Source organism: Balaenoptera ricei, chromosome 9 (genome assembly GCF_028023285.1).
Source record: "Balaenoptera ricei isolate mBalRic1 chromosome 9, mBalRic1.hap2, whole genome shotgun sequence".
In the NCBI taxonomy this organism is placed as follows: Eukaryota; Metazoa; Chordata; class Mammalia; order Artiodactyla; family Balaenopteridae; genus Balaenoptera; species Balaenoptera ricei.
In genome coordinates, this window is record NC_082647.1 from 77,814,631 (window position 1) to 77,841,098 (window position 26,468).

The 26,468-nt window shown below is 39.1% G+C and overlaps 1 long non-coding RNA gene across 5 annotated transcripts in view; it reads left to right on the forward strand.

The window, feature by feature from the left end:
- Positions 1-26,468, forward strand: part of LOC132372050 (uncharacterized) — a 58,789-nt gene that overhangs the window by 24,056 nt on the left and 8,265 nt on the right. For 2 of the 5 annotated variants that reach the window (XR_009505078.1, XR_009505076.1), the window contains exons 2-3: positions 22,254-22,327; positions 23,319-23,692. This is a non-coding gene — a long non-coding RNA (uncharacterized LOC132372050). Of the gene's footprint in view, positions 1-2,663; positions 2,729-11,289; positions 11,362-22,253; positions 22,328-23,318; positions 23,693-26,468 lie in introns of all 5 variants that reach the window. The other 3 variants (XR_009505077.1, XR_009505079.1, XR_009505075.1) reach the window with 3 other exon arrangements.

The following is a 26,468-nucleotide window of genomic DNA, read 5'->3' on the forward strand; positions in this document are numbered from 1 at the left end:
AATGTAGATGTACAAATTCTCAACAAAATATTAGCAAACCGAATTCAACAACACGTAAAAATGGTCATACACTACAACCAAGTTGGATGCATTCCAGGGTCACAAGGGTGGTTCAACATGCAAATCAATCAATGTGATACACCACATCAACAAAAGAAAGGACAAAAACCACATGATCGTCTCAATAGATGCAGAAAAAGCATTTGATAAAATTCAACATTCATTCATGATAAAAACCCTTAGAAAAGTTGGTATAGAGGGAACATATCTCAACATAATAAAAGCTATTTATGACAAACCCACAGCTAACGTAATACTCAACAGTGAAAAGCTGAAAGCCTTCGTGCTGAAATCTGGAATAGGGCGAGGATGCCCACTCTCACCACTTCTATTCAACATAGTATTGGAAGTCCTAGCCACAGGAATCAGACAGACCAGTTTTATAAAATGTCCCACCGTTTGTGTTTGTCTAATATGTCCTCACCACTAAATTTAGGTTCTGTGCCTTTCTCAGAAATATCACAGAAATAATGCCAGGTTCCTCTCATTGAATCCTATCAGGTGGCACAAAACTTTGATTTATCTCATTGTATTCATTGCTGCTGTAACAAATTAGCACAAATATAGTGAGTTAAAACCACAAAAATTTATTTTACATTTTTGGAGATCAGAAGGCTGAAATGGGTTCACTGGGCTAAAATGGAGGTATCAGCACGGCTGAATTCCTTCCGGAGACTTTGGGGAAAATCTGTTTGCTTCCATTTTTAGCTTCTAGAGGCTGCCTGCATTCCTCAGCTAATGGCTCCTTTCCATCTTTTTTTAAAACAATTTATTTATTTTTGTCTGCATTGGGTCTTAGTTGCTGCACGCAGGCTTTCTCTAGTTGCGGCGAGCGGGGGCTACTCTTCGTTGCGGTGTGCGGGCTTCTCATTGCGTGGCTTCTCTTGTTGTGGAGCACGGGCTCTAGGCATGCGGGCTCAGTAGTTGTGACTCCGGGGCTCTAGAGCGCAGGCTCAGTAGTTGTGGCGCACGGACTTAGTTGCTTCGCGCATGTGGGATCTTCCTGGACCAGGGCTCAAACCCATGTCCCCTGCATTGGCAGGCTGATTCTTAACCACTGCGCCACCAGAGAAGTCCCTCCCTTACATCTTTAAAAACAATAATCACATCACTCTGAACTCTGGTTTCATCATATCTTCTTCTCTGACTCCTTCTCCTGACCCCCTTTTCCACTTTTAAGGATCCTTTGATTACACTGGATTCACCTGGATAATCCAGCATACTCTTCCCACCTCAAGGTCCTTAACCTTAACCACATCTGCCAAGTTCCGTTTTCTATTTAAGGTAACATATTCACAGGTCTGGGAGTTAGGATGTGGAGTTTTATGTAGGGGTGCATTATTCTACCTATCACACTTATTTTTGATAATGTTCACTTTTATCACCTGATGAAGGTGGAGCCTGACAGTTTTCTCCACTGTTTCTTCTTCCTCCTTCCCTCCCTCTTTCTTTTTCTTTTTTAAATATTTATTTATTTATTTAGGCTGCTCCGGGGCTTAGTTGCAGGCACGTGGGATATTTGTTGCAGCATGCGGACTTCTTAGTTGCGGCATGCGAACTCTTAGTTGTGGCATAATGCGGGATCTAGTTCCCTGACCAGGGATCGAAACTGGGCCCCCTGCACTGGGAGTGCAGAGTCTTACCCACCGGACCACCAGGGAAGTCCCTCTGTCCCTCTTTCTTTCTCTCTCCCTTTCCTTCTTTCTTTCTCTCTCCCTTTCCTTCTTTCTTCCTCCCTCCCTCCCTTCCTTCTCTTCCTTTCTTTCTTTCTTTCTTTGACTCATGGGTTTTTATGGATTATAAAATAAAATTTAAAATTGTTATTTATAAAAATTATAAAGTCAGTAAGCAAGCAAACAAACAAACCTCTTTTCCAGGCTCATTTTGTACTTCCCTTGCCCCACTTTATGAATTAGCCATTTCTCCAAAAAGCTCTGGTTCTCTTTTAGTGGAGGGCAGTATTTAGAAATCAAGAACTGGGCACTAAGTGTGGTCATTACTCTTGGAACATTGCTGTTCCCAGGCCTCTCAGTGGACAGAAATTTATAATGTCAGCTCAAAGAGACTTGTATAAGAGTAGTTATGGAGCTTTATTCATAAAAGCTCAAAGCTGGAAACAGCACAGATGTCTACCAACAGGAGAGTGCATGAAAATTGTGCTATATTCATACAATGGAATGTTGCTTAGCAAAAATTCAAAAAATAAATGAACAAATGATCATGCTATCACATGGATAAATCTCAAAATCATTTTGTTGAGTGAAAGAATCCAGACACAGACAAGAATACCCTGGATGAATCCATTTACATGAAGTTCAAGAACAGACAAAACTAAACTATGGTAAAGTAGACCAGAACAGTGGCTCCCTGTGAGGACTGGAGTTAAGTGGAAGATACACAAAGGAATTTGCTACCGTTATGAAAATATTTTCTCTTAATGGGAAATTGGTTATACAGTACATCCATTGAATTGTGCATGTAAGATTTGTATATTTCACTGTATGTAAAATTTAACCCAACTAAAAAAACAAAAATACATAAGTGGTGGGCTGACTCAGCTCAGCAGAGAGCCTTTTATGCCTTGTCTTGCTCTTTCTTCCTAGGAACAATTACGTAACGTTGAGTGTGGAAGCCATGACATAAGGAGGGCAGAATTAAAAGATGGAATGTAAGTTCCTTATAACTTTGTAGGACCACATAGCATTCCCCAGCTGTGTACCTCCAGAATTTGTGTGTGTGTGTGTGTGTATGTGTGAGAGAGAGAGAGACAGAGAGACAGACGGAGACAGTAAAACACAGAGACAGAGAAAGAAGAGAGAGAAAGAGATTGAGATCCTAATGGGTTTTAGCTATTATAATTGAGCCTCGGTTCTAGCAGCCCAAACCATTTCCCAATGGATAAACTTCCCCTGATCTCTTTTTCTCTCATCTTGTTTGGTTAGGAGTACAGTATTTCTAAACCTAAATGTACTTTAAGTCCCGAGGGAGAATTAAGCAGTTATCACACATGACAGTAATTGCCTGTCCCTAAAGCGTGATCCACAGAATGTCAGTGTTACAAAAGAAAGATATTTCATATCCAGATAAACTAGATTAGGCTTTTATGTATGAGTCATTATAAATTATTGAGAATTGTAAATTCCCACCAGGGGAATACATTCTACTCATTTCTGAAGTATTTCTTAGTCACTGAAGCATTTTTTCCATGGTGCATTGGGCTGGATCAGAATATATGTTTGGAAACATCGTCCAGTGTGAGACATGGAATAAAATGCTAGCTGTAAACAACATTTCTTGGGATTGGCCATCTTCCCCACCTACCCCTCCTCACTTCAGTAGGTTATGTAGCTGGCTTCAATTTGCTGTCATAGACCAATCTTACTTAAAGAATGTGTTTCTTGCCTTGGCAGAACTATAGAAAAGCTCCCTAAGACAGAGAGATAGAAGAATTTTAAATCCTCTCAGTGCAGTGGCCTCACATCTGTCCTGCCTGTTTTGCTCTTCCCTTTCAGTTCCTTAATTCCTGCTGATCTGGGCTTCTGATCTGATGTCCAGGGCTTCTGTAAATATTGAGCATGCACACAGCAAAACTGTAGCAGGTACCATTCACATAGATGGTGATGTGAAAGGCACCCCCTGGAATGTACAGTGGGGCAGCCCTAGTCCTACTCTGACTCTTGGTTCCTGCCTGCACTGTTTTCTCACCGACTCCATGTTCTAGGTTTCACTATGCATGAATTGTGACTTCTGTTCGCTTTTCTAGTTTCTCACTCTTTTTGGTTTTCTTATCCTTACTTTCATCTTGTATATGTTTTTGAGCTTCTGATATATTCATCTGGGAACAAACTATGGCTAATTTTTATTCCATATCCAGGTACTAACCCTTCTTGATCATCCCCCTTTTTCTCACAAATTCTCTTCTGCTTAAAATAGTCTTTTGCCCAGATGACAGTTCAGAGACATCTGAGGGAAGGCTAAAGAAGGAGGAATTTTTGAAATTCAAGGTTTCTGTGTGTTGTGAATACTTAGCAGGGAAGGTGAGCTCCCTTCCTTCTCAGTAAGACTTTAGATTGTTTGTTGAGAATTAAAATTTTAAAAAGATCATAGAACAGAATAGAAAAATCTTCTCTAAAAAGGAAGGATGGTTGCCCAGCAGGTAACATTGAACTGTAACTTGATTGACTATATTTAGTAGCTAAAGAAAGAACATGACAGTCAGATGGTGTGGGGGCTTGGCCAGCCCTGAAATTTCAGAAAAGAAACAACGATTGACTGTGCATAGGGACAGGACACTTTGGCCCAGAGGCAGCATAGAACTGACACCACTCATTCCAAGGTTATGGTCACCAAGAAACGTTTTGATTATAATTTAGCTTCCCATGTATTGTTCCTATAGGTAAAGGATATGTAGGCCATGGCACCCAGGAGCAGTGAACCTTTCCTTTGCAAATTAATATACTTGAAATGGAGTTTATGTGTCAGTCTTTACGAGCTGGATTAATGAAATGCTGCATGGTGTGCTGACAAATCAGGTTTTTTTGCTTTTTATTTTTTTTATAATGAGAGCCTCTGGGAACTACAGTTTTGTCTTTTATTTTATTTTATTTATTTATTTATTTATTATTTATGGCTGTGTTGGGTCTTCGTTTCTGTGCGAGGGCTCTCTCCAGCTGTGGCAAGTGGGGGCCACTCTTCATCGCGGTGCGCGGGCCTCTCACCATCGTGGCCTCTCTTGTTGCGGAGCACAGGCTCCAGACGCTCAGGCTCAGCAATTGTGGCTCACGGGCCCAGCTGCTCCGCGGCATGTGGGATCTTCCCAGACCAGGGCCCGAACCCGTGTCCCCTGCATTGGCAGGCAGATTCTCAACCACTGCGCCACCAGGGAAGCCCGGTTTTTTAATTTTTTATTGAAGTATAGTTGATTTACAATGTTGTGTTAATTTCTGCTGTACAGCAAAGTGATTCAGTTATACATATATATACATTCTTTTTAATATTCTTTTCTATTATGGTTTATCTCAGGATATTGAATATAGTTCCCTGTGTTAGTAGGACCTTGTTGTTTATCCGTTCTGTATATAGTAGTTTGAAGTTACTGCATCTGCTAACCCCAACCTCCCACTGCATCCCTCCCCAATCCCCCTTCCCCTTGGCAACCACAAGTCTGTTCTCTACGTCTGTTAGTCTGTTTCTGTTTCACAGATAGGTTCATTTGTGTCATATTTTAGATTCCACATAAAAGTGATATCATATGGTACTTGGCTTTCTCTTTCTGACTTACTTCATATGATAATCTCTAGGTCCATCCATGTTGCTGCAAATAGCATTATTTCATTCTTTTTTATGGATGAGCGTTATTCCATTGTATATACGTACCACGTCTTCTTTCATTAATTAATTAATTAATTAATTTATTTATTGGCTGTGTTGGGTCTTTGTTGCTGCACGCAGGCTTTCTCTAGTTGCGGCGAGCGGGGGCTACTCTTCCTTGCGGTGCGTGGGCCTCTCATTGCGGTGGCTTCTCTTGTTGCAGAGCATGGGCTCTAGGTGTGTGGGCTTCAGTAGTTGTGGCACGCTGGCTCAGTAGTTGTGGCTCACAGGCTCTAGAGCGCAGGCTCAGTAGTTGTGGTGTGTGGGCTTAGTTGCTTCGTGGCATGTGGCATCTTCCCGGACCAGGGATCGAACTGTGTACCCTGCATTGGTAGGCGGATTCTTAACCACTGCATCACCAGGGAAGTCCCTACCATGTCTTCTATATCCATTCATCTGTCAATGGACATTTAGGTTGTTTCCACGTGTTGGCTATTGTGAATAGTTCTGCTATGAACATAGGGGTGCATGTATCTTTTTGAGTTATAGTTTTGTCTGGATATATTCCTAGGAGTGGGATTGCTGGATTATATGATAATTCTATTTTTAGTTTTTTGAGGAATCTCCATACTGTTTTCCATAGTGGCTGCACCAGCTTACATTCTGACCAACAGTGAAGGAGGGTTCTCTTTTCTCCGCACCCTCTCCAGCATTTATTATTTGTAGACTTTTTAATGAGGGCCATTCTGACCAGTGTGAAGTGGTGCATCATTGTAGTTTTGAGACAGATCAGGGTTTTGAGCTTTCAAGACTGACAGCGAAGACTTGTGAGGCATTTACCAAGGTCACGCCACCTTGTGGGGAGCTGAAGGAGTAGCTAGCTACTCTACCCTAGTCATCTTTTCTCCAACCGCTGCCATGCTTGGGAGCACATTTTCTTCAGATTTCTTGTCTATGGAACTCTGATTAGTCAAGTGTGTAAGTATTAATGCCATACCAGTACCCATGTACTTTCACCATCTCTGTCTTTTTTCCATTTTGGGGTGAACATATCAACAGGAAACAGAGGGATATTATGATCACACGTGGGAATTTAGATAAAAGAAAGGATTTCCTAACGTGTCCTTTGAAAAATTTTGTTGCTTTATTTTTATTTCAATGTAATTTTATTTATTTATTTTAGGAAAAGAGTTTAGGTACCAGTTTGCATGAAATAGCTCTTTGTCTAGTCCACAGATCCTCAAGTTTATTGTTCCCACTGATATTAAATGTATGATTCTGAGCAAGGATCTCTGCCAGTTACTATTTAGGTTTGGGGGTGGGTTTTCTCTCACAAAATTAGGCGTGAATATAGGAAACTGATGTTTATTTATTTAATTTATGCAACTTCCTCTGAGCTTTGCTAAATTCCTGATTCCACATTGATAAGAGAAACCTAGGTAATTTCCTTTCATTCCAACCTTTCTCTGTGGAGACATCTGTATCAATGTACAACTGTTTTAGTTGCTGTGATGTAGATAACCACCCAGTCTCTTCAGCATCATAATCTGTCCTATGTTTAGATTGCCAAAATAATTATCTTGGCTGTGTTACTGTGTTATTCAGTGATATTTTATGACCATAATTAAATTGTTTAGATTTCAATTGCCCATAATCTAAGTGAAAAACAGAGTATTTGATGGATTAACTCATTGATGATTATAGTATTATTTGGATTTTTGAAAGGATCACATTCCAACTCATATGGGAGAATACTCTTAGGTTTACTGCCAGAAATGAGTTAAATGAAACTTTTCAACTTTAACGTGAGAGAAAAGTCCATGTGGAATGGCTACAAGAATAGATCTACTTCTAATTTTGTTAACGTTGAGAAAGTTAAACTTTCCACATTGAGTAGCAGTCATTCAGTGGTATCAAATTGTCACAGATCACTTTTGTTTTACTAGGATCAAGAAAGCTCGTTAGGGCAGCAGCTGGACCAGGGCCTGCCTGCTGAGCCTTTTTAGCCTCCCCCCAGAGTCATGTAATTTTCTCTGGAAAGCTGTGTTAGCTCAGACTCCAAGTTGTCTGTATTCTGATTCAGAGAAAACTCAGGGAGACCAGATCATCACTCAGGTACTAATGCTGTGTAAAGTGTTTCTCAAACCCCGGTAATATAAAACAAATCTCCTTCAGAGAAACCAGTTTCCATGGACCCTCAGTGATGACAAATATTATTATATAAATACAACCATAAAACTAGATTTAAGCTCTTTATGCATATAGATCTTGCACATTCATAATCTCAAAGTAAATTCACAAATTAAATACAAAAAATAATGAAAACCAATTCAGTTCAAATTAACAAGACTTAATGAGAAAGATGCTATTCCTTTCCTAGAAGGACATTGTTACTTGCAACATAAATATGGTATTGAACCATATAATACACATTCTTTTGAATTTAGTATGCCTATCATTTGATCACTCAATTCTTGTGCTACATTTCTCTATTGGAATCATTTTGCAACCTCAGATATAATCGCTGCTGGTCTTAGTGAGCTCCCTGGTGGTGTGACACCCCACCCTCTTTCCCAAAGAGTCAGAGTTCCCGATAATCATACCCTCCTCAGGCTAGGGTTGCTACACTTCTCCAATCATAGTCACAACTGGGAAAGAGAGAAACCAAGAGTTACCCAAGTGGATCCCATAAATTTCACACTTATTCCTTCTTGCTGTGATTGTGTCACAGAACCCTACACCTCCTGCTTTATCATGGTCTTTGCTGTAAGGTCTGTCTCTAGGTTGAAGGGGCAGTGGCTACAGAGGAAGCTCTTTTCATGGCTATGGGAAAGGTACAAGAGAACAAGCAGAGGGACTTCCCTGGTGGTCCAGTGGTTAAGACTCTGCGCTCCCAACGCAGGGGGCCCGTATTCAATCCCTGGTCAGGGAACTAGATGCCGCCTGCCGCAACTAAGAGCCCGCATGCCACAGCTGAAAACATCCCGCATGCCAAAACTAAAGATCCCGCACATGGCAACGAAGATCCCGCGCGCCACCACTAAGACCTGGCACAGCCAAATACATAAATAAATTATAAAAAAGAAACCATTTATTAAAAAAAAAAAAAAGAGAGAACAAGCAGAAGTATGCAAGGCATATAGAGACCTAGGCTTAGAACTAGCATTCTATCATTTCTGCCCCCTTTGTTGGCCAAAGCAAGTTACATGGGGTGGGGAAAGGTAGTCGGTCTCTATGATGCCATTAAAGCAATCAATTTACCCTCCAAATTAACAAAACAAATGAAGGCTCTACATGAAGAAAACTATCAGATTTTCAATATAAAATCAAGGTCTGAACAAATTGAGAGGCATAGCATGTTCTTGGATGAGAAGATTTAATTATAAAAAACTATTCTCAAATCAATTTATACATTTCATACAATTCCAATTAGAATACCAACTTGCATTTGTTTTGTGGGACTGGACACAGTAACTGGAAGGTTCATTTGGAAGAAAAAAAAATCTTAAAAACGTCAAGAAATATATCTAAAAGAATAGTGAGGGAGACTTCGCAGATATCAGAACATAGTATAAAGCCATTACAACCCAAGTAATATGAAACTGGCATAGTAGACAAATTGTTCATTCAGACATAGAGCAGGAAACATTAAAATTTAGCATATGACAGGAGTATTTTAATTCAGGGAGGAAAGGTTTATTTAACAATTGGTGCTGGCACAACTGGTCATCCATCTATAAGAAAATGAAATTGGATTCCTGTGTTTCACATATACAAAAGTAAATTCCAGTTAAAAGACTTAACTATAAAAATTAAATTGTTAAGAATTTTAGAAAAAAATCTAAGAGACAACATTTACAGGCTATGGGGAGAGAAAGACCCTACTACTACTACTATTACTACTACTACTACTGCTACTACTAAATAAGCCTAGCATCTATTTTTTAAAAATTTACAATAAAAATTTTTTCTAGCATCTATTTTTAAAAATGGATATATCTGAGCATATAAGTACTAAAATTTTTTTATGCAAAATAAACTATAAGCAATGCCTGCAGACAATTTGGAACAAATATTTGCAAAGCAGATGATGGATTTAGCAAGGGTTAATAACTATAACATACAGAGAGGTCTTAAAATTTGACAAAGAAGACAAACAGAAAAATAAGGGATATGAATATGCAATTCACAAGAGCAAATCCAAACAGCCAATAAATATATTAGAAGATGCTCTAATGTGCTAGCAGTCATAAAAATGCAAACTAACATTGATACATTGCTTTACATCTCCCAGACTAGCAAGTACTTAAAAAAAAAAAAAAATCTAAAAAGGGATAACAGCTATTGCAAGCAGAGATAAAAAACCAAGGGTACACTCATCACGCTAGTAGAAGTGAATTTTCATAGTCCACCTCTTTGGTACCCCAATGTCACATTTTTCTTCCCATTTAAATAACCCTCTCACTCTCTTCTTTAAAGTCCAAGGTCTCTGGGTGATGTTCATTCCTTTCCACCTGGTCTCCTTGTGTATCCCCAGCATCAAATGATGTAAAAACTTAAATACAAGTTCTTAATTTCAACACAGACATATGCAATAATTAAACATTAGCAGGAAAAATTGCAAAATAAGCTTCCATTTGAAAAGGGACAGAGTAAAAACATCCACCTGTCACTGGTCCACAGCAGACATTCAAACCCTGATGAGCAGGAGTGGCAAGGACTCTGGGGTGTCAAGGAAGTTGCTGCCAATCTAACAGACCTTGTTTCTGTTTTCTGGGAAATCCCTCCGTCCTTCCATTCATGCCTCTGTTTCTTCCTGAGGTGGGAGTAGGGGATCCTCCTTGTCCATCATATTTCGTGACAAGGAGTGAGGTCAACTGCCTAGTTTTAGCAGCTCACTTCTAGTGTATTTGGGGGCCTGAGGATGGCATTAGGGGCTGATTCATGAAACCGTCAATCTGATATGGGGATGGGGGTTGGGGAATGGGGGTACGATGTAGATAGGAGGGTAGGGGGAGGACCCAGAAAAGCAAGGAGTTTACCTGCTGGCTCCTTTCTGTGTCTCATCTCTCAGAGGATGTAACCTTGAGTTGTGTTTATCTGACCCCTCCACTGGGAACCCCAGAGTTCGTGCAGCTCTTCTGAGCTGAGGTGGTGGGAAGAGCCAGAGCCTCAAGGGGTACCTCCAGGTCTGGGTGGGACACAGGAACTTTGGTGGCCCTGTTATGATGAGCACAGCGACAGCCTTATCAGTGTCTGACCTTTACTTCCAGGGAGGCTGAGTCAGCCAGCGGTGTCGGGAGACACTGCCAAAGGTGTGGATAAGTCTGGATGCAAGTGCATCACTGTCCCATGTTGAGGAGGCACAGGGAGCCTGGAGGAAATCCAGTACCATCAACTACCACTCATTGAGAGGGCTAGGTCTCACATTATTCCCACCCATCTCATGCATATGCATATTTTTTAAATGGCTGTAATTGTAGGGCACATAATACTTAATATTTGCACACATGACTTTTTATTATTTGTGCAGGGTCTTACATTTTGTCTCTCTTAATTTTTATTCTGTTAATTTCACTGAAGAGTTGGTGAGACAGATAATGGAAAGGAAACCACCTACTCTGTAGTTCAGGCAGAAGAAGGAAGGGTGAGGAGCAAACACTTTTTTATTGGAGCTTGCTATGCCAGGAATTGCACTAGATTAGGCAAATATGTTAACTTGCTGGTTCTCAAGCTTGGGTATGTATCAGAATCACCTGGAAACTTTCAATAAAATGCAGATGTTCAGGTCTTATCCTATTTCAGTGAGCCTCTGTATCTTGTACTAACTTTTTGGGTAGGTCTAGTATGTACCTAACTTTGAATGCTTCCTGCATTAACTCATTATATCTAAGGTTGCTATCATTTCTCTCTTTACAGAAGCCCAAGCTAGGATTCAGAGAGGTTAAGTAATTGGTGTGAGTTGGCTGGAAGAGAGGGAGAACTTAAAAAGTAAGTTTTGCCTGAATTGGTGGGGAGTTTAGAAGCTTGAAGATCTTAGTTGATATTAATATGACATTACTCTTGCTCACAGTCTGGAGAAGATTGATGACATTATAGACAGGTATGCTTAGAAAAAAGTATTGCACATTAAACAAAGAAGCAAGAAAACATCCTCAGCGTTGGTTTGCCACCTTACATTATTAACCCATTTTTTTCATTAAACATTTTAAGTATTATTTGCACATAGTTAAAAAAAACAATGGAGAAAAAGTTTCTCCCTCAATATTAGATGTTTCTAATGCATCCTAAGGACTGGCATGGGGAGTGTTTATGCACTTTTTAAGACTTACATTTTAAAATGTATGTCGTTTTGAGTCATTTCCCGCATCACCCAATCCCAGTTTTGTTAGTTTTCCACTGCATATAGAATAAAATGTAAACTCCTTTACATGAGCTAAAACACTCTTCTTGATCTGGCCCTGCCTGCTTCTTCTACTATTTCTACCATTTCCTTTAACCGTATTTCACCTCACTGGCTTTTTGCTGTCTGAGGGTCTTGCATCAGATGGTTTTTCTGCCTGAAAGACTCTCCCCCGATCTTGTCTAGCATTCAGGTGTTACCTTAGATGATCCTACACAGTTTGTCCATTAGTCTGTTTTACTTTCTTATGGTGTTGATCACTATCTGAAAGTATCTTATTTATTTACTTGCTTACTGTCTTTCTCCTCCATTCACAAATAAGCTGCATAAGAATAAGGACTTTGTCTTGTTCCTCTATGTTTCCACAATATCTCGAAAAAAAAAAAAAAAAACAGTGCCTGGCACATAACAGGGCATAGTACATATTTGTTGAACGAAAGAATATGCCTTTCATACAGAGGAACAGACACACACACACACACACACACACACACACACACACACTCTAAGAAATTTACAACAATGGGATCATGTTACCATTAAAAAAATTAATTATGTGTCTTGGAGATTTTCCCAGAAAAACACACACAGATCTACCTAGTTCTTTTTTTTACGGTTTAAAGATCTCCAGGATATAAAATTTAGTTAAAAATAAAAAAGCAAAGGGCATAATGTAATACTATTTCTTGGATGTACTGTGATTTGTTTATTTAGACCCTCATTGATGGATATTTAGGTTGATTCCAGGAGTTTGCCATTTCAAAAATACAGAAATGAATATAATCATACTAGTGTCTTGGAGTACTTTTATCTCTCAATTTTAAAATTTTAATATTTCAGATGCATACATAAGCAATATTTTATCAGAATCACCATATTATGTGACTGTTATTGCTGGTGGGAGGGAGATATTATTAATTAAAATTAATACCTAAGGATTTTCAAAGATTGATAGGAGGATTAGGGAGAAATGTTCTTATTTACTTTAGCTCCAGATTTACTGTAAGTGATATTATTATATGTGAGATGCCAATTTTTAAATGAATTTCCTGGAAAAGAAAAAAGTATTTTCCTTATTACTCTGACTTTTGAAATAAAATCAAGAATTGGTTAATTTCTCAAGTGTAAAATTCAGCAGTGCCCATGCTTGCTGACCCATGAGGAATTTCAAAAGGCTGGCTAATGCATTATTGATTGTACTTTTTCTATTAGTTCTAGGAAGTGGGCAGTCCTTGGGGTGGGGTGAAGGGTGCAGGGCCTAGGTGGATCATGCCGTGTGTCTCCTTCTCTGCTCCACCAGTCTTGTTAATCTAGTGATATCAGGTCACAAGGAACACAGAAAGCGAAAAGAGTTTTTAAAAGGGCTACAGCCTGAGGATGGTACCAGGAAGCGCGGAGAGGTGCCATCCTCCAGCGGAGCTTTGTGGGTGGGAATAAGATGCACTTCCGAAGACCGAGTGTATGTGAGACTCGGGTCCGGTTAGCCTGCAGAACCAACTCCTGCCTCATCCCATGGATGCTTCCTTGAATTACAATTCATCTTTCACAAGAGGAGAGAACAAGGTGGAGGACAGCTGGCCCACGGTCATTTATCTGATCCACAATAGCCTAGGTCGGTGTTTCCCAGAGGGTTACGTTTGTACCTCTTTGGACCTCTGGACACATTCCAATTTATCAGTCTTTATTTTAAAAGCATTCATGGAAGCCTAAGCAGGGCCTCCCACCTGTTGTTCCCAACCCCAAACTATATCTTGACATGTCACTACCCTTTGGGAAGCCACAAGTTACCGTAGCGAGAAGCAATAACCAGTTCTCTGAGACCTGGAAGGACCTGCCTTTCCTTGGTGGCAATTCCAGGTTTATTTACACACCCAACCCCAAGAAGAAAGAAGGCCAAAAGAGCATCTGTGTGCGCCTTATGCGTTTAAATGCTTGATGAATGCTTATACTTTTAAGGGTGGCCAAATGAGTACTTTGAGCCTTATCAATCTGGTTTAGCAATTCCTCCTTCCTTGGGGAGAAGATAGGGGTTGGCATAAGGTGGTTGGAGTGGCAGATATATCTCCTCTTCTATATCTGGATTAAGTTTAAAAAGATTTTTTTCCAAGTGGAAATGCTAGAACTCGTTTAAGGAACAGAAGTCTGAAGATAGGGAATATTTTGAACCCACCTTGTTCTGTGTTCCTCACCCTTTTGTCTTTCTGAACTGCTTTAATGTAATATATATATATATGTAACACAGATATAATGTGTATATATTACATTAAATACATGTGTATCTACATATTCATATATACCTTTTTCTTTCTTTTTCTTTAAGTAGATCTTGGGAAGTCCACATATAGATCTAAGTATATAACATGCTTGGTTATATGATGTCAGGAGTATTCTGATCTGTCTTGGGCCTTTTTCCAGTGCTAATGGCTAAGGTTCCATGAGCTGCCAGAACACCTCAGAAAGAAGATGAGGTCACTGGCTGAGACTCCCTTGCTCCCCACCCAGGACAATATTTCAGAATTGTAGATGAAAATCACAGTGTAAGATTTTTTCTCACCCATTTTCTTATATCATGGTGTTTACTATGGGAGGTTTGAATGGTAATTAGTGTAGTATTGAACTTTGAGGATATAATGAAATGTGGACAGGTTTTTAACCTATGTATGAACCTTTGCAGGAATGTTTGCCTTTGAACCAGGATTGAACATCTCATTATTTATTCCCATGATGACAGTAGACTGAACTGCATAATAGTTCCAAAGATTCTATCTGCCAGACTCTTGTCTATTTTCATAGTGTATTCAGAAGACTCTGAAAGGACCTGATACTTAGGAAGAAAGGGCTGGTTCAGTTAGTGGAGACTAGAGGCATTTGTTCATTTTCTGTTTGGGAATATTGCCATTATTTCACCAAGATGTTATAATAAAAAAGCTACTTACTCATTAAATGATAATGTAGTGTTTTCCCTTCAAAATGGGAAGACTGAATATAATTTTTTCTAAAGAACCCATTGTTAATGTTAATGATTTATAGGTCCTTTTATAACTTTGCTTACTGCTGATGGGGCAGTAGTGAGGTCTGAAAGTCCAAAACTTTACTCCCATAATTATAGATATATTCCTTCCAATAATAATGGAAAAATTGTTTATAAACATAATTTTATAAGTTTGTAAATGTAATTTTATAGGTAGTTGAATCATAATTAGGGCTCTGATGAATTATTCTATTTTGTTTGTTTCCATTTTATTTTATCAAGTTTTTTTTTTAAAGCTAGGTACATTTTCCCTCTATTATTGAGTATATTTCACCTTAGAAAGGGATAGTCACAGCTCTTTTATCCTAGAAGGAAGGGAGTAAAGAGGTGAATATTACAGGAAACAGGAGTAGATTGAGTTTTATGACCCTCCTTGTGACAAGGAGAGCCTAGAGCATATAGTACAAGGATGGAGCTACTCTTCCACGAAAGAGGGTATTTCTTGAGTCTGGTTTCAGATATCCCATCAGAAATAATGTTGTGAGCATACATGAGCACAGTAAATAGTGAATATATATCTTCTCTACAGGAATAAAATTTTACATCAAAGACATATTTTCGTGCTTAATTTTTGGTTCTATGCTCTATTTCAAAGCTCCGAAATGACTTTAAAATTATTTTTGACTAAAAGATTTAAAAGAAAAATTGTGCATCTCTTGAAGGTTAGAATCAAAGAGTACGTCAGGCACTGGGGAATCACTGCAGACAGTGGTAAAATGATTTCAGATCTACATCACAGTATTCTTACGCTTTGACTAAAACTAGATTGAGAGATGGTGGCATAATGGGAGGGGAGAGCAGGTATTGTAAAACTCGTCAAGGAGGCAACGATAACGGGACAGAAGGTTACTTTAAGAGGGGATATTTCATTCTCCTATCCTGAACATTCCAGAATAATGCTTTCTAGAGAATTTGCAAACAATTTATGAAGAATGACAACGTTAAGATGTCAGTGGTGACAAAGCTTAATACAAATCAGCATGGTAAAGGTAGTTGAGTAAATATGGAATATCCTTTAATACATAAAACAAAATTCCATGAGGGTTACCATGTCTAATTTTATGTTGTCATGAAAGGATGACAATAAAAAACAAATAACAAGGAGATAAGCCCACTTACTATTCTTTCTTAATTTTGTTGCTGTTCCTTCCTGCAAATCCCCTCAAAAAATGAATGATACCACAGCATGGCTTGAGATGTCTCAAGCTTTGCATTTCTTTCTCTCATTCCTCTTTTTCCCTTGGGCCAACATTATTTAATATTCTAGTTGTTTACCCCTTGAGTTAATTATCATGGGTTACAGAGACCAAGTTGTGCTATCTGTTGCATATCATTAAGTGGCTTCACTAAAACGTTAAATTAGGGCTTCCCTGGTGGCACAGTGGTTAAGAATCCGCCTGCCAATGCAGGGAACACGGGTTTGAGCCCTGGTCCAGGAAGATCCCACGTGCCACAGAGCAACTAAGCCCGTGCACCACAACTACTGAGCCTGTGCTCTAGAGCCCGTGAGCCACAGCTGCTGAGCCCACGTGCCACAACTACTGAAGCCTGTGCGCCTAGAGCCCATGCTCTGCAATGAGAAGCCACCTCAATGAGAAGCCCATTGACACAGCTAGAGACAGCCCGCGTGCAGCAACGAAGACCCAACGCAGCCAAAAATAAATAAGATAAATAAATTAAAAACAAACAAAATGTTAAATTATATTAGGTGAGAAACATTGTCCATTCTGCTCATTTATCTACCATCCTTGCTAACTCTCTTTATGAAAAACCATTTGTGCAAAGATCTTGATGAGGGAAGAGAAGAAAGTCTTATAGATTATAGGTTTTATAAAAACACAGTTGATCAACTCCACCATTGTTGGCTCAGAGTGAACCCCTTGGTACTCAAATAGAGTTTGAGTGAGCTTATGGCCAGAGCTTCACTGCCTTGACCTTCATGGAAACTATGATCACACTGTCCAGGGAACATATACTAGTTTCCTGTTAAGATCGTGTTTGTTAAGCATCTGTTAGAAAGTTACTGACTCAGCAGGAGTGCCTCTACGAAAGGGCTCCAAATTTATACTCTGTGTAATTGGGCGGTCAGCGCGTGGACAGTCTCTGTGAGCGGCAGAAAAGGGTGGAAGTGAGGGTTGTTTGGAGGGTCATCTTCTGTGTCTGACCCTGGTCGCACTGGCTTTACTCTCTTGACAGAGCTCTAGAATAGGGTCGGAGATCTATATCCATCATGCAGTAGAGTTTCTTGTTTCCGGGCTCTGACGTCAGAGAGATCTGGATATAAATCCTGGGTCTGCTGCTTACTAGCTGTGTGAACTCTAAGCCTCAGTTTCCACATTTGTATTACTTTTTAGAGCTTTCGTGAGGATTACGTCAAGTCACGTCTGTAAAAGCACTCAATTAAGGCTGGTCATTGTTACTTTAGTGACGTAAGGCAAAAGTAAAAATGCAAATCACGATGCTTCCATTTTTTCTTAAAGACTGGATATGAGCTATAGGGAGTGGAGGATGAGTGTGTGACTGGAGATAGCATTGGGGTACCCCCTAGGATTTCCCATAGCTCCCGGGGTTCATGCTGCTCACTGGCTTTTCAACTCTTCTTTGCTTCCTTCTGTTCCAGAGCCTGAGTTGTAAGAGTCAGAAATAATGGACTGGTGCGTAGGTAATACTGAGGCGGCACGTACATATCCTCCAGCCTACGAGATATTTGCTTCTCAACAGACATAGATTTCATAGTCCAAATAGTCATAGCATTTTGTAGTCAAAAGGAAGCCAGAGGCTGTAAATCGATCCTGCTCATTACTGAGTGCAGAGCAGAGATTCTGCGATTAACTGTGTTGAGGCTTCTAAAGGATACCAGACTAAATAAAGCAAATAGAAAATTTACTAAACACGGTGTTATAGGTTGGATTGTGTTCCCCCACCCCCAAATTCATATGTTGAAGTCCTAAATCCCCAGTACCTCAGAATGTGACTTTATTTGGGTATAGGGTGATTACAGATGTAACTAATTAAAATAAGATGAGGTCATATTGGAGTAGGGTGGGCCCCTAATCCTATATGACCAGTGTCCTTAAAAAAGGGAAAATGTGGAGACAGACATGAGCACAGGGAGAACACCATGAAGTCCTGAAAGCAGGTATTGGGGTCATGCATCTATAAACCAAAGAGCACCAAAGATTCCAGCAAACCACAGGAAGCTAGGAGAGAGACATGGAACAGAGTCTGTAGCACAGCCCTCAGAAGGAACCAAGCCTGCCCACACCTTGATCTTGGACTTACAGCCTGCAGAACTGTGATACAATAAATTTCATTTCAGCCAGCCAGTTTGTGGTACTTTGTTTTGACAGCGCTAGTAAAGTAATACACACAGGTAAAATTATTTCCGTTTCTCTGAAACAGGGCTGGGACTAGGGTGAAGCAAATGAAGCACCTGCCTCAGGCACGACATTTAAGGGGCACTAAAAATACCCTTCAGTAATGAATATGCATAACATCTTCATGCAGTATTTAAAAAATTGAAATTAATGCAAAAAATCAATGCCAAACAGAATATCAAAAGTTTAAATAGGGATGGGAACAGTGGTAGCTTTGTGTTGAGCATATCAGAGCCTGGGGCAAAAGGAATGAAAAATTAATAATAAGATCATATCTTTATTTAAACTTTCGATATTTTATTCATCGTGGATTTTTTTGATACTTTTGATGTTCTAAAATATTGCATAAAATATTATGTATCTTGATCTCTGAGGTTTTTGGCACTCCTTAAATTTTACATCTCACTTGCCTCACCCTAGTCCTTGCCCTGCCTCAAAACCATCCACTGAGGATAGGACCCTACTTTCAACACAGAGTAGGCTGAAACCTGTGTGATTCCCACATTCATTGTTTTGTTGTTGGCCAGAGAAATGAAGAAAGAGTGCTTGCCAGATAGTTCCTCCTGTCTTTCATGTTATCTCGAACACAAAGATTAACATGAAATTCAATTTCTCAACTCCAAAGTGATTCCCTTGCTGTCACCCTTTCTTCAGTTCCACTTTATTCTCACATTAATTGTGGGCAAAACTTCAGTACCATTATTAATTCTGCTGTCTCTCTTGTCACCCATATCCAGTTGTTAAGTCAGGCTAATTCTTTCCCTATCTCCTAAGTAAAAAGGGCCTTATTGTGCTTTTGTAAAATAAATATTAAAGAATTCATTGAGATATAAGATTTCATATATTTTAACAGGTATAGAGAAGAGAGTAAAAGATTATCAGTAATCTCACCATCCAGAGATACCTTTTCTCAGTATTGTAATGTACATTCTTCCAGAAAGTATACATTTGTGCTTGCAAATATGTTTTCAAAAATGGGATTATACTATATATGTTTTTTGGTAGTCTTCTTAACTTGTTAATTGCCTTGTGAATTGTGTATGTCTTTTCATGTTCATAAATCTATGTGTAGAAAATAATTTTTAATGGTTTCATGGCATCCAAATAAATGGATGTACCTTCATGTATTTAACCAATATCCTGTTATAGAACATTAGCTTATATCTAGTTTTTACTACTTTACACAACACCATGATGAATATCTCTATACATGTACACTTAACTGATGATTTCTTTAGGCTAAATTATTAGAAGTAAAGTTATTGGGCCAAAAATGTACAGATTTTATTACTTTATTCCTATTGCTAAATTAACAAAATTTTGCTTTTACCATTGGTTTATGGAAGTGCCTCTTTCTCCTAGATCTTATTTGATGTTTTGAATATTTCACTTATTTTGTGAATTGCCTATTCATGTACTTTGTATATTCTCTCTTTCGGGTTGTTCATCTGTTTCAAAGTGGTTTTTTAAACACTTTTATTAAGGATATTGTTTGGATATTAAGTCCTAGTAATGTTATATACATATTGCTAATATTTTTCCAAGTTTACCAGTTGTCTTTTAACTTATGCTGTATTTTACCCAACCAGAAATGTTAAGTTTTATGTAATCAAAAATGTCAATATTTTCCTTTATTTCTTACTTTGGAATCATGCTCAGAAAATCCTTCTCCACCTCAGGACTATAAAAGAGTTTACCTAAATTTTCTTTTAGTACAGTCATAGTTTCATTTTTACAAGTACATTTTTCATCCATTTAAAATCCATTTAAAAGTTCTGATGATTCTTTCTGTCAGTTGCTTTCTAATCTTCCTGCTACTGACCTGTTTTGGGCCCTGTATGATTGTAGCCATCTCCTATTTCTTGTCTTTTTAAAAAATATGTATTATTCATATGTGATCCTTTGGAAAAAAACATTCTGGAGACTGTCCATTGTTAGGAGGAAAAAAAAAACAAACCCTCAGAGCCCTCTAGCCAATTCTATTTTTCTAATCTTGGTACTCAATCTTACCTCTCTACATGAGCTTTCTACTCAAGATGGGCTGAAATAATCCTAGCCTCCCAAACACATCTCCTTGCCTCCGTGCCTCTGTGTATGCTGTTCTCTCCTCATGAAATGCCCTGCCCACACCCAAGCCATTCTTTTTTTTTTTTAATAAATGAATTTTTATTTTTTATTTTTTTATTTTTGGTTACGCAGGGTCTTAGTTGCGGAAGGCAGGCTCCTTAGTTGCGGCTCTTGGGCTCCTTAGCTGTGGCATGCAAACTCTTAGTTCCCCAGCCAGGGATCGAACCCACATCCCCTGCATTGGAAGGTGGATTCTTAACCACTGCATCACCAGGGAAGTCCCCCAAACCATTCTTTAAGACACCTCCAGGAAGTTGTTTCTGGGCACACTGTTCACAGAACCCTTGCCTGTTTGTGAAACTCCTATGTCACTTATATGTTTGGGTCCTAGTTGTATGCTGGCTTGCTTTGTTATTTAACATTCTACTTGTGTGTTTTAAAGTCATAGATTTAAGGGTTTCAGAGTTGGGAGAGTCTCAAAATATGTCATCCAATGTGTTATCTGACATCAAAACCCTTCTACAATATTCTTCTAAATAGTCAATAAACTTCTATTTGATTACCTCCAATAATGGAGAACTCACTATATCCCATGACTGACCATGCCATTCCCAGTTACGTCGTAATGATTAGGAAAATCTTTTCTTATTAAAAGCCCTCAAATCTGCCTTCTTGTGTCTTTTGCTCTTGGAGGGAGTTACGGAAAGAACAGTAAATGTAGGGTCTGGAAAAACTAGTTTTGAATCTTGACTCCACTCGCTAATTGTTTTGTGATCTTGGGCAAAATGCTCTACTTCTGTTGGGCTTCAGTTTCCTCACTTGTAAAAGAGGGCTGATACCTACTTCATATTGTGGTAAGAATAGCATTAACTGAGAATTAAAGTAAATTAAATGAGGACATATATGAAAGTCTCTGTCATAGATCTTAGCACTGAGTGTTTGATAAATATTTATTGAATTAGAATTTGATTTATCTTCCGGAACCCTGCAGACAAAATCAGATCCTATAGGCTGATGTTACATACACTTTATGTAAGTCTTTTCTTCTCCATCTAATGTCTGCAATTACTTGAGTTATTTTCTGATATCATGATTTCTTAGGTCCTGATGTCCACCCCCCTACTCTCCTGGTCGCTCTCTTCTCAACATACTGCACTTTTTCAGCATACCCCTTAAAGGATGGGATTCTGAACTCTGGCAGGCACCCCCAAAGTCACCGAATCAGCATCCTGTCATTCTATATATCAATTACAGTAGTTCTCGAACCTGGATATATATTAGAATCACCTGGGGAGTTTAAAAAAATACTGATGCCACCCCAGCGCTTCTGTTTTAAAAGATCTTGAGTGACAACTGAGCACTGACACGCTTTAACAGCTGGTCAGGTGATTCTAATGTGCACAGGTCTATAAATTCCTTGACAACAGATTTGCCATCCCTATTTGACATGCTTGGAGTCAGAAATGTTTCAGAATCAGATTCCCCCACCCCCACCTTTTGAAAAGGTAAAATGGTGCATAAATCATTAATATGAAATAGGCTTGGTGGGTCTGGATCTTTCCCTTGCAGTCAAATACATAAATATTTTGACAATGACATACCTAAACATTCAAGTTGAGTGGAAACTGTAAAGACCATAAATAGCCTTGTGTTAACTGAGATCTAGTTTTGCAGCCAAATGAATTTTGGCACAAAATTTCAGAAGAAAATTGCAGTTTTGAGAACTTCCAAATTGTAGATAAGGGATTGTGGGTCAGTCTTTAGTGGTATCTTTTTAGCATTTAGCCTGGTGCGCTGCCCAAACCTGTGAGCTTAACACATATTCGGTGAATGAATGAATGAGACAAACTTTTCTATGTGTTAACTTTAGAGGTATTAGTATATTTCCTAAAGTCAATTTTCCTCCAACAAAGAGTGCCTTTGGACCTTAAAACTTGAAATAAGCTAATTTGAAAGTCACTGAAGGAGAATAAGAATCAGTTTGTTTTGTTTTTTGTCATCTCAGGATTTTTATACTGGAAATATATACATATCAAATGACTGAAGACAGATGGAGAGCTTTTCTTATATGGGATTGAAGTAAGTGAACCAGTAAATGTTTTTTGCCTATTATGTGCAAAGCATTATAACATATTCTGTAACAATTGAGAAACGGATTAGAGCACAGCTGGAAAAATCTAAGTTGCAGTGAGAATCACAATGAAGGAATCTGAAGAATATTTTGACTTTGAATGACCAACATTGTAAGTCTAATGTTTAATCAACATTAAACAAGGTAGAATGGCAGGAGTTTACACATATTAACACAATTAAATTGTAAGAATCAGCAGGCATCAATCAATTAACCAATCTGTCTCCAGTTCTCTTTGCTTTCAAAGTAGAAAGTCTCTGAAGAAATGAGATCTGTGTAGACATTTAGCGCAGACTGGGGTGCTCTCAGCCGTTTAAGAGGAGGCATTGGAGTGGCATTAAGATGGTGGTCTTTACTGAGTGGTTCCCTGAAACATTTTTACCGGGAGGAATCTACTTCCTAACTTAGACATTGTATTAATCAGGGTTCTCCAGTGAAACAGAACCAATAGGATGCATATATATTCTGATTATGTGTGTACAGAGATTTATTATAAGAATTTGGCTCACGTGGTTATGGAGGCTGGCAAGTTCAAAAATCTGCAATGTGGGCTGGTACACCCAAGACCCAGGAGAGCCAGTGATGCAGATGAAGTCCAAACTCAGTCTGCTGGAGGATTCCCTTTTCCTTGGGAGGCGAGTGTTTTTGTTCTGTTCAGGTCTTCAACTGATTGGATAAGTCCCATCCACATTATGGAGGGCAATCTGCTTTACTCAGAGTTCACCAATTTAAATATGAATCACATTCAAAAATACTCTTCAAGGTGATACATAAAATTAACCATCACAGATATTAATGCAAAACAACCTCCCCTCATCTCAATATTTAACTTTAATTGATTACAGTTAGATTTGACTACAGTTAGATTTTTTTTTTCAGAGTCCCAAATGCATATTGCTTTATTTCATAGATTTGTTTTTTTGTTTTTTGTTTTTTTAGATCTGCACGTGTCTACCAAGCTCCCAGGAGATGCCAGTGCTGCTGGTCTGAGGACCATACTTTGAGCACTCAGGGGCACTATTTTATGCTCCTACCTTCAGAGGGAAACAGTGTATAGCAGAGACAAAGGAATCTTTTCCTGAGTTCTGAGTTTCAAAAGTTTAGGTCTTTGGGGGAAAAGGGAAGAACTTAGGAAAAAATGTAAAGATTGGAGAGAAGTCATGATACAATTGGACTGGATTGCAAAGAAAATCAGTGTCCCTAAGAAGACCCCTTCTCCCTCCTACCCTCCCGCCACTCCCTGGTTGGGAGAAGCAGAACTCCAAGAGAAATGTGGGGAATCTATGGGGAGTTATAAGATTCATTCATGCCAGGTAGGTGGGAATTTATAAAGGAAATTAATTAGCCAATGTAAGATGTGTTTCATAAGTTTTTTTTTTTAAAACTATGTTAATGATTTGTTCCGTGCTTACTCTGTTCTAGGCAGGGGCCAGCCAAGAGTTTTATGTATTTTATTATTTCATCCTCACAACAACCCCATGAGCCATGGGGTAGCTACTTCTATTATCTACATTTTCAGCAGAGGTTCAGTGATGTAAGGGGTGTCCTGCCTATCCCATGGTTAATAGGTAGAGGACCCAGGATTTCTGATGAGATTTTTGTGGGGATTAAGTGAATTGATATTTGTATCTGTGAGCCAACTGTGCCTGGCCCATAGTAAATATTAATATAAATGTTAGCAATTATTATTATGATTCCTTGATTTTAGATTTTAGAAGATCCTCTCCCAGTTCTTTCTCTTCTACTGACAGAGCTAGAGTTTTCACCTCTTTCTACCCCTTCTGCCAAAAGACCTGAGACCTGTGTTCACTCCTTCTCTAGCGGAGCCAAGAGACTGGTGGAGAAAACTTCTGTATTCAACATGATTTGTAGGAAGTAAGAAGACAGGGGAAGCAGCTTTTCAGAATATGGAGAGAATTGGCGACACCAGTAGGGTGAAAAGAGGACCATAGGTATTGTTGGAGAGAAGGGAGAGAGCACGGAAAGAGCCCTGTGCTTGGCCTCCTTCATCCAGAGGCCCCAGCTAGCAAAGAGGCCTCCCCCCTCTAAGTGCAGCCACCCGTTGGTACCCCCTGGGGATTGGCTCCAGGACCCCCATGGATGCCAAAAATCCACTGATGCTCAAGTTCCTTATATAAAATGGCATTGTATTTGCATGTAACCTATGCATAACCTCCCATATAATTTAAATAATCTCTAGGTCACTTATAATACCTAATACAATGTAAATGCTATATAAAAAGTTTCTGGTATGCAGCAAATTCAAGTTTAGCTTTTTCGAACTTTCTGGAATATGTTTTCCCAAATATTTTCGATCCATGGCTGGTTGAATCTGTGCATGTGGAACCCTCAGATATGGAGGGCTGACTGTAGTGCAGAGGAATGAGGTAGTTGCATTGGAGGCTCAGTGACAAATCCTGTGTCCTTCACTCCCTTGTCCTCTACAATTGGCACTTTTCACTTGAACCATTGAATAAAGAACTGCTGAAACTATCCTTAGGGTCTAGTGGTTGTATGCAGTTGACCCTTGAACAATATGGGTTTGAACTTCGCAGGTCCTCTTATAGGTGGATTTTTTTCAATAGTAAATGCTACAGTACTATTCCATCTGAGGTTGGTTGAATCCTCGGATGTGGAACTGGGGATATGTAGGAACTGCGGATAATGGAGTTATATAAGTCATACTTGGATAATGCAGTGCCCCTCAACCCTGTGTTGTTCAAGGGACAACTATATTTTGCTTGAGCATAGGCGGAAGAGGAGGTAACTGGAGCACGGGAGGTGGTAGGTCCTTTTTATATGGTCACAGGCAGACTGTCAAGCATCAAGAGCAGGCAGCTAAAGTCAACAATAGGCCAGAACAATGAGGAAGAGCTTTTCATTTTATATTCTTCACCTGGATAACTGAATACTGGTGTACCTGATAGACACATATAGACAGATTTGCATGAACTAATGAATTCTGCTTTTTGCGTATAAGCCAGTTTGAGTTAGGTTTCTGTCATTTCTAACCACAAAGAATCCTGATTGGTCATGCCACATAATTTGAGAAATTAATTTTTTTTCTGTTAAATACAAGGAACCTGAAGAACTGAAGAAGTAGTAGATTTCATTTCCCTGATTTTAACGGGCAAAGGCTCAGGCGGTATTCTGGATGGACTAATTAAAAATGAGAAGATGAATCAGGATTTTGACACCAGAGTCATTCATGGAGGGTATTAGTATTTACACATATCTAAAGCTCTAAGTGTAAAGGTTGAATTGGAACTGAGGGTCAAAACTTCTTTTGTTTACCCTCATGGAAGTCTGCCTCTAAAGAGAGAGAATGTGCTGATCCTATTGGTGTCATGCATTTCTAGTTATATGGCAATTAAAAAAACTGTATAATACTAAGTGGGCATTTGGTTTTTAATGCTTCAGTCTCCTGAATTCATTAATATGAGTCTACCCTTGGGAGATGGCAGTATACCAGTTACTTAGCTATTGTCATTTCACTCCACGTTTAACCTATTCTAGTCTGCTCTGTGATGATGTAGCTGGGGCTTTGCAAACTACATTTCCCAGAATCCTTTGCCTGCCAGCTTCCTTGAGTAGCAGGCCTTTCAAAGAAATTGGAAGTTAGGAGGAGGAGAGAAGGGATTATCATCCTGTGGGCTTGCTATTCCCGTTGATAAGGCACCTACATGGGCATTTCGTTCCAGGCTCCAGCTTCTTTGGGTATTTTGCTCCTTTGTCTGCTTAGAGATTCCTGGAGCAGCCAGGTCTCCCTCCTCTGAGCTTCTAGGCTCTGATAATCTAAACTCTCCTTTGTATTTCCCTAGCCTAAGGGGTGGTAGCTATAGTTATTATCTCTGGGTTACCTCAGTGTTTCAGTGTTTTTGCCCTTTCAGCCCACCAATACCTGTGTAACCAATTCCTTATATAATAGTTAATTCCCTCTTGCAATATTTACTTTGGTGTCTGTTTTCCTAACTAGATCCCGACCTGTAGTAATAGAAATGGTCCCAGGAAACATATCCTAAAAGGTGGAATTCTGGAGCTGGTTCAATTATGTTCTTGGCCTTGAATTACTTCTTAATGCCTTGGCAA